Genomic DNA, 8,039 nt, shown 5'->3' with positions numbered 1-8,039 from the left:
CCGGTTCCAAAAATTCAAGAACCGCTCTAACCGGTTCCGGTTCCGGTTCCAATATTTCAAGAACCGCCGGTTCCGGTTCCGGTTCCGGTTCCTATCAAAAAAGGCGGGTACCCGCCTATGCTCACCCCTAATCCCACATCGGTGAGGCTAGGGGGATTCGTCTTCCTTATAAGGAAGCGGGATCTTACTCCTACCAGTGACGCGCTTTAAATCCATGAGGGGTTGTTGCCGAGAGGGGCAGCCCAAAGCGGACAATATCATGTGGGTGATTCCCTAATATCGGTCCAACATATTTTCCTAATGATGGGCAAGCAAATAGTGCTTAACGCACATAAATTATCACTAAGTTTCAGGTCAAATGCTCGTTCTCAAAGAAACCGATTATTTCAAATAAGATCAAGACGATCATCAAAGGATGTAGATGTACATCTATTGCGCGAAACAGTCCGTCATCATCGAGAACCTCCGTCACCTTTGTTTTTCCCTTTTTTCGCCATTGTTGTGATCTTGTTTTCAGCCTACCCGATGCTTGACTCGAAGAGCAGTTTTGCCTCCGCTCAACAGTAGGGACTGTCACCGGTTTTTTATCGGGTTGTTTACCGGTACCAACGGTCGTCGGTGTCTCGAATGAGAAAGTCTCGGTCTGTCCTCCCTCCGGTATACCTTCAAAATCGAACATTATGTCGTCCAAACCTTCATCCTCACCTTCCCCCATTTGGTTCAAGTCGAACCGTGATTGATTTGGGGAAACCAGTGGTGAAGGGGCTAAGGTTGATTCCTCCACATTGGGGATGGGTGTGGTGATGGGTTGGGATGGTGCAATGGTGGGTGGTGCAAATGGTGTGCTTAAGGAAATGAAAAATGGTTTTGGGGTAGTAGATGATTCAGATAAATGAGATGATAAAGTCACCCTTGTGAGTACGGCCATACCATCATCATCATAGGAAAACACATTGGTGGTTGGGGGGATGGGGGTCTTGTGGATGAAGAAGGTAGAAGGGTACTTACAGTGGCCGGAGGGAGGTCGCAGAAGGTGGCAATGGTGCTGGCGGCGACGGCACTGGCGAAGGAAGAACCTCCCATCGCCATTGAAGATGGCTTGGTCGAAGAAGAGGCGGGCTCGGCTGTCCGCGTATTACCGCCTGTTGAGGCGGCAGCAGTCTGTCGTCGGCGAAGAGATCGCCGGGGAAGGGTGGTTGCGCACCGGCTGTTTAGGGCGTTCCATGGAGGAATAGTTGGCCAGCTGTTTTCTTGAACGACGGGGAAGGGAGGTGAAGGAGTGAAGGAGGAAGGAAAAGTGGATTTAGTGGGTTAAAAAAAATTTAAAATCTTGGGAAGAGAAATGTATAAAATGATTTGAAAGACATGATGACAAGGCTATTTTCTTTTTAATTAAAATTAATGATGACCCAATGGTGACTTCATGGTCACGATGTCCCCTTTGGGGGTACAAGTACTTGTACATAATACAAATATTCTACCCAAATTCAAAAATACATATTTTTGAAAAATAATCACTCAAAAATTTTATTTTCAAGATTTCTTATAAAAAATGGTCATTTTAAAAAGAAAATCATTTTCTTTTTATCACATTTGAAAAAAATTGTAAAAATTTCTTTCATCCTCCCCCGATTGATCTTTTTAAAAAATTTTGCCCAAAAATCCAATTATCAAATGGTAATCACTCAAGAATTGTCCTTGACCAATGATTTTACCCATAAGCCCTCATTTCACATCCTCTCATGTTTACATAAGGTGACATCACATGTCCTTTCCTTAAAAACTCCAATTTCCAGTCATTTTTCATTTATCAAAACAATATTGGTTGACACAAGAAATAAAATGCTGCTGATTTTCCTTCAAAATCGAATGACCAAGACAGTAGGCACAAACTTCCAACTGTCTACTAAAAAACATCAGATATTCCTTTATTATTTTTTTTTCTTTTTCTCCATTCTTGCCTTCAAAATATTTACATGGTTTGAAAATCCTTTCCACAAATCACTGGGTTGGATCGATTATTCCCTCCGGGAGGAAATGCTTTATCCGATGCCCGTTAACCTTAAAAGTGTTGTTATCTTGGGGGTTTAAAAGATCCACATGTCCGAATTTTCCCACATTTACAATGGTGAATGGTCCGGATCATCTCAACTTAAGATTTTCGGGAAAAGGCCGTAGTCGAGAATTAAAAAGTAGGACTTTTTGACCATTTTCGAAAATTCGATGATTTATCCTACGATCATGCCAAATTTTTGTTTTCTCCTTGTAGAGTTTGACATTCTCGTAGGCATGAAATCTCCATTCTTCCAATTAATTAAGTTGAAATTTTCTTTTTTCTTCCGCCGAATTTGCATCCAAATTAAATTCCTTAATCGCCCAAAAAGCCTTATATTCCAATTCGAGCGGGAGGTGACATGTTTTTCCAAAAACTAACTGGTACGGTGACATTCCCAAAGGGGTCTTAAATGCGGTTCGGCATGCCCATAATGCATCATCCAACTTGAGTGACCAATCCATATGATTTGGTTTTACAACTTTCTCCAAAATATTTTTAATTTCTCATAGTTAGAAAGTTGGGCAAGACCATTCGTTTGTGGATGGTATGCCGTAGCAACTCGGTGTTGGATGTTGTATTTGGTAAGAATGGTCGATAGCATTCGATTCATAAAATGTGTCCCTTCATCGCTTATCAAAGCTCGGGGAGTTCCAAACCGGACAAAAATATTTTTGTGCAAAACATTGATTACTGTCTTCGCATCATTCTTTGGGCATGCCTTAGCTTCCACCCACTTCGAGACATAATCAATTGCCACCAAGATATATTGATTATTGAAAGACATGAGAAATGATCTCATGAAATCGATGCCCCAAACATCGAAAAATTCAACTTCAATAATGTTATTTAAAGGCATTTCGTTTCGTTGGGACAAGTTTCCCATTCTTTGACACTGATCACATCTCTTCACAAAATTAAATGCGTCCTTAAACAATGTTGGCCAAAAAAATCCACTTTGTAAAATTTTTGTGGTCGTACGCTGTCCACCGAAATAGCCACCATACGACGATGCATGACAAGCCTTCAACAAAGAGATAGTTTCAAAATTTGGAACACATTTCCGCAAGACTTGATCTGCTCCTATTTTGTAAAGAGATGGATCATCCCATAAATAATGTTTACAGTCATGAAGAAATTTCTTAAAGCGTTGACTATGAAGATGATGTGGCTTAAGACCACAAGCAAGGTAATTGGCAATATCAGCGTACCATGGAATTTCATTTTAAGAATTGTCTTGAATTGCCAAAATGTACTCGTCGGGAAAAGTTTCTGTTATCACATGGTTTTCCCCGCTTGAAACTTTGCCTTCAATCCTTGATAAATGATCGACTACTTGATTGTCACATCCCTTGCGATCAACTATCTCTAGATCGAATTCTTGCAAAAGAAGAACTCGTCTAATAAGCATCGGTTTAGCGTTGCTCTTATTAAAGAGATATTTGATGGCAGAGTGGTCCTTATGAACGGTGACTTTAGTGTCAATCAAGTAGGATCGAAAACGATGGAAGACAAATACTACCGCAAGTAATTCTTTTTCTATGGTGGTATAATTTAACTAGGCCTCCACCAACGTTTTACTTGCGTAGTAGATAGGGTGAAAAATCTTGTTTCGCTTTTGTCCCAAAACGACACCTAACACCCGTCACTTGCGTCACATATAACCTCAAAAGGCATGGTCCAATCTGGGGCAATGACAATGGGTGCCGAGATAAGAGCTTTTTTAATAATTTCAAAAGTTTTTTTACATTCAGAGGTAAAGTCAAAAGTTTGATCAACATGCAATAGATTACATAAGGGTTTTACAATTTTAGAAAAATCCTTAATAAATCTACGGTAAAAACCCACATGTCCCAAATGCCTTTGTCCGAAGATGGTTCTGGCAATTGCAATATAACCTCAATTTTTGCTTTGTTAACTTCCAAACCATTTTTAGAAACCATGTGACCCAAAACAATTCATTCGTACCATAAAATGGCATTTCTCCAAATTTAAAATTAAATCATGAGTTTCACATCTTTCCAAACTTTTCTTTAAATTGGCAAGACAATTTTCAAAAGATATGCCGATGACAGAAAAGTCATCCACAAACACTTCCATGGTATCTTCAATCATGTCCGAAAAAATTGACATCATACAACGTTGAAAGGTAGCCGGTGCGTTACAAAGACCAAATGGCATACGCCGAAAAGCAAAAGTTCCGAAAGAACAAGTGAAAGTTATTTTCTCTTGAGCCTCGGGTGCAATGTGAATTTGGTTGTAACCCGAATATCCGTCCAAAAAGCAATAAAATTCTTTTTCGACCAATCTATCTAGCATTTGATCAATGAAGGGCAAAGGGAAATGGTCCTTCTTAGTTGCTATCCATGAAAATCCGCCATCCGGTGACGGTCCTAGTAGGGATGAGCTCATTTTTTTCATTGGTGATAATCGTGGTTCCACCTTTCTTCGGTACACATTGCACCAGACTCACCCAACCACTACTAGAAATGGGGTATATAATACCTGCATCTAACCACTTCAAGAATTCTTTCTTAACAACCTCTTTCATAATGAGATTTAGTCTCCTTTGTGGTTGCACATTTCCAACTCTATTTTCTTCCAAAATTATCTTTTGTTGACAAAGGGATGGACTAATTCTTCTAATGTAGGCAATGGTCCAACCTATGACTCTTTTGTGAGCTTTCAATACCTCTATCAACCTCAATTCTTGTTCATTATTTAATTTCGAAGAAATAATTACGGGTAATTTTTCCTCCTTCATAAGATAAACATATTTAAGGTGACTAGGTAGTGGCTTTGATTCTAAATACAACGTCATGCCATGCTCAATTATCTCTTAACCTAGCTCTCGGGGGCTTTCTCTATGGATGGTAGTTGGACAATTCTATCCTTAAAGTCAAGTTGCTCAAATGCCGCTAAATCTTCCAAATCTTCCAACTCAATATTTTCTTCCAATATGTCCACAAGATTTTCCTCAATATTATTTTTGTAGGGAACGTCAATCAAACTTAGTTCTAGATCTTCACCTAAAGCAGATATGACTGAACAATCGCCTACCTCTCCATGAAACTTAAGGGAATTAAACACATTAAATTTCACTTCTTGATCACTAACTATCATGGTCAACTTCTCTTTTTGCACATCAATTAATGTTCTCCCGGTTACAAGAAAAGGTCGTCCTAAGATGATTGGAACATTCTTGTCAGCTTCATAGTCCAAACTAGAAAATCAGTCAGAAAAATAAATTTATCAACTTGGACTAAAATATCCTCTATTTTACCCTTAGGATATGCAATGACCTATCCGCCAATTGTAAAGTCACGGTAGTCAGACGAATTTCTCCTATTCCTAGTTTGTTAAAAACTGACAATGGCATAAGATTAATTGCCCCCAAATCACATAGGGCATGGCCAACTTCTTTTCCTCCTATCGAACATGGGATGGTAAAACTTTCTAGGTCTTTTAACTTGGGAGGAATTTTACAAGTAAGGAGTGCACTACATTCTTTGGTCAAAGCAACCGTTTCAAATTCATTCAACCTTCTCTTTTTATTTAGAATGTCTTTCAAAAAGTTAACATAGCTTGGCATTTGTTCGAGAGTTTCTACCAAAGGTATGTTAATGTGGAGTTACTTAAAGATGTCCAAAAACTTCTTAAACTGCTCGTCCATATTTTTGCTTTTCTTTCTAGAAAAGGTAAGTTCTGCAAATCTGGAGCTGGTTGAATGGATCTGTTTGGCTGGACAGTGGGCACAATCTTCCCACTGTGGGAAGTTTCAGTAAAGAGCTGCATATTGTTGGAAGTTGAAACAGGGGCTATTTTCTGGACAAAAACAAAATTTTGAGTTTCTTCATTGGAAGGACCAATATTGGAAAATCTGACATATCAAAAGCATGTGAAACCTCGTTTTGATGGGTCGGTTTTTCGACGGTTTCACTTATGTCATCTTGACTTTTGAACTCTCCTCACTCAATACGGTTACGATTTTTATATGTTCTTTACCCTTAGGGGTTTCTGTGTCACTAGGCAAAGTTCCTAAAGGTCTACCCTTGAGATCGGCGGCAAATTGGCCGAGTTGGGTTTCAAAACTTCTTGACGTTGCATTGGTTTGGTTTATAAAACCTTTAAGTAATGATTCGAGTGAACCATTACCGTCTGATGCATTTTGCCTAGGCATGTGTGAGTGTGAAGATTGTCCATTTTGGTAATTATGCGAAGCACCTTGCCATATCCCGGGGGATTTTGTGGCCGATTTCGAACTTGAGTTACCCCGGGAGTTGAAGTCCAGGATTTCTGGCCCAAGAAAAATTGGGGTGGTTCCTCTAATTTGAATTATATGTGGGAGAAAATGGGCTATTTGTAGCATGACTCCCAACATAATTCACCGAGACGGGATTTCCGGGGCAAGATTCATAAGAATGACTATTACCGCAAAAGACAAGATTCAGTCATAGGTGGATTGGACAGTATGGATTGAACTTGATTATTCTCTCCATTCAAATGTAAATTGTTTTTAACCAAACTAGTTAAAGCTACAATTTGAGCATTTAAAGCAGAGATGGCATCAATTTCATGGATGCCTGAAGCAGATTTAGAAACAACAACACGAGGATTTGACCATTCAGTATTATTATTAGAAATTCGTTCCAAAATGGCATACCCTTCGTTGTAAGTCTTAGCTATGAACGCTCCACTGACCGTTGCGTCAAGAATAATTTTCGCGGAACTGGATAGACCATTATAAAATGTCTCCGATTGAATGCAATGAGGGATTCCGTGGTGAGGACATTTCCGTAAAAGGTCCTTAAATCTCTCCTATGCATCTGAAACCGCTTCATCTTCTTCTTGGCGAAACGTCATAATTTCATTTCTAATTTTTACATTCCTTGTCGGAGAAAAGTATTTTTTTAGAAATCTTTCTGCCAAATCATTCCAAGTTAGGATCGAGATTGGTGGTTGAGAATTTACCCATGCTCTAGCTCTATCCTTCAATGTGTAAAGGAAAAGTGTCATGTGTAAGGCTTCTTGTGTGACTCCGAGAATTTTAAAATGATCCGTCATTTCTATAAAAGATTTTAAATGAGAGTACGGATCTTCTGATGATAATCCCCCAAACTGACCCATTGCGGAAATCATTTGGAACATTACCGGTTTTGATTCAAAAGTTGTCGCAGTCATTTCAGGCCTACCTATTCCCGTGGCCAACTGACCGAATTTGGGGGTTGCATAGTCCCGTATGCCTCTATTTTTATCATCGGCAATATTAACCGTGGCCTCCCGTGGAGGTAAATTATCTCTCATGGTATGGTTACGATTATTTCTACCTCTTCTACGTCTTCTAATGGTTATTTCTAATTCAAGATCGAGAGGTAAAAGTTCACCGTATTGTAGCCTTGGCATACAACACGAAAAGTACGAGTAAAACAAAAACAAGGCTCAAATGAAAAATCAATACCTCAGGATAAAATTCGCATTACCTTCCTCGGCAGCAGCGCCAAAAGCTTGACATGCTAGGATCGTTCGTGTTCACCCAGTGGGTACTAAGTCTCCATAGTGGCAGTGCAAGTGCACGCCGACACTATGATTGTTTGCAAGTAATAAAATGGTAAAAAGTACCGAGATCGCTCCACAGGGAAGGGACTACTGAGATTCAGAGACTTTTCGTGAACTTCTTGCACGAGTTTCGAGTTGTAAAGAAAAGTTGGATTTTTGTTTATAAAAAAGACCGAAAGAGGACCGACTAGCGAAATAACGAAATAAACTTTTAATATTAAATAATGGGCATGGGTGTAAGTGTTGCTTAAGATAAAATTAACAATAAAATGGTAAGACTTTTATGAGTTGTTTATAAAAACTCCAATCTCTCGAAAGTGAACTTTTATAACCAGACCTCATGAAATTCCATAAGGTTTTTACGTTTACAACATCGAGACTTGCCGATCTAGCTAAAAAGTAAAAGGAATGCGATTCTTACCCAAATCTT

General features: G+C 39.2%; 1 non-coding gene across 1 annotated transcript; it reads left to right on the top strand.

Annotated features, from left to right (window-relative positions):
- Positions 1 to 6,827: 6,827 nt before the first annotated feature.
- On the top strand, positions 6,828 to 6,934 carry LOC112503313. The gene has a single exon (XR_003067930.1). It is a non-coding gene; the product is annotated as a small nucleolar RNA R71 (small nucleolar RNA).
- The last annotated feature ends 1,105 nt before the right edge of the window (positions 6,935 to 8,039 follow it).

Source organism: Cynara cardunculus, assembly GCF_001531365.2.
Source record: "Cynara cardunculus var. scolymus isolate 2C chromosome LG 1, CcrdV1, whole genome shotgun sequence".
Lineage (NCBI taxonomy): Eukaryota > Viridiplantae > Streptophyta > Magnoliopsida > Asterales > Asteraceae > Cynara > Cynara cardunculus.
This window is presented reverse-complemented; position numbering and strand designations above follow the sequence as displayed.